Source organism: Alligator mississippiensis, chromosome 1 (genome assembly GCF_030867095.1).
Source record: "Alligator mississippiensis isolate rAllMis1 chromosome 1, rAllMis1, whole genome shotgun sequence".
NCBI classification, from domain to species: Eukaryota; Metazoa; Chordata; order Crocodylia; family Alligatoridae; genus Alligator; species Alligator mississippiensis.
The window spans coordinates 269,294,941-269,296,441 of NC_081824.1; positions in this window are offsets into that span (position 1 = coordinate 269,294,941).

The following is a 1,501-nucleotide window of genomic DNA, read 5'->3' on the forward strand; positions in this document are numbered from 1 at the left end:
TTAAACTGCTGTAAATAAATAGGAATTATATGTGTGATTTTAAGAAAATTTAAGAAAATGTTAAGAATTTTTTTCTTAAAAATTTTAACAAAATGTACTTTAAAAAAGAATCAGATATTGGGAATGCAGAACTACAAACAGAATTTTTATGATGTCAAGCAAAAGAGCTTACTAGCTTCTTAATGGAGCCCAATACTTGCTTAGTCCTGCCTTGGAGGATGTTTCAAGAACACATTTTATGATAAATATATATATATTTCCTGAGGAGCTTTGATACCTCTTGGAACCTTGTATATTTGGATATGAGACCAAAAGTCAGCTATTTTAAATTGGCATGGCTGCATTAGTTAAATACTTTGCCTTCAAATATGTGGCATATACAGAATGCATAATTGTATGGTGCATTACAAGGATTTTTTCCACCCTTTTTGGGATGACCTCCATACCTGTCTGGGTGTTTTCTTATTCCTAAGTAATGCAGCCAATAAAACACCTACATTTTAAACTCTTTGGAGCAGGGACTTTCATTTTGCTCTGCCTTGTAACAAACATTTAGCACTGTCAAGTTCTGGTGTTTGACTAGGGCTCCTAGATGCTATGGTAATGCAAATAATTTACACACACACACATGCATGCATGTGCACACTATTTTTATATACAGTATTTTTATAATCAAAATACCCTCATATTTTTGTAAAGACCCAGTACTCTTCAGTAACAAATATTAACTGAAATAAACCAAATTATATTTTGCTTACGTATATAGTGTGTGTACATTGTTTTCTTTCAGGACTTTATGATGCAAGTGTGTGGGGGGGTTAATGAATATAATAGATCTTACACAAACATTTAGCATTTAATACTTATATAAAGCTTTCTGTTCCAGAAATGCTTACTTTGTGATGTGTGTTTCTGATTTATTCAATCACAAGTCAAAAGACAAGAGGTTTCACAACTGACATTAGATAAATATCAATTACTTCTCTATAAATTCAGGACTTTCATAGACTCCTATTTGAGTTCTCAGCCAAATTGCCTTCAAAACAATTGCCAGTATGAGATTTTTGGGGCAGGTGTTAGCTCTGGAAAGCTTCTCAGCATTAACTGTACCTGTCTCACTCCTACAAACTTGGGAGACACTATTTTTTTCTGATTTATTGTTCTTTCACAAAAGGCTTCATTTAAAGTATCTGTCAAGTCACATCTCCGGTTTCCCTTTTCTCCCACCATTAATTGGGCATCTATTGTATTTGGGTGGGAAGGAAGGAGGCTCTATGCTGATATAGCAATACTGCTGGGGAAAGAATATTAAAATGGATAAAGGGATTTCCTAGTGGTATAAATACCTGCACACGACCTCCCTGTGCTCTGGAGCCCTTGTTTATGTATATATGCAAGTAAAAAGAACTGAAATAGAGTTTGAGCAGCTCTTAATCACTCAGGATATATTGTGTTAGAAAATAGGAGAAGGGTTTTCTTTGTGTTTCCTCCGTCTGTGGGA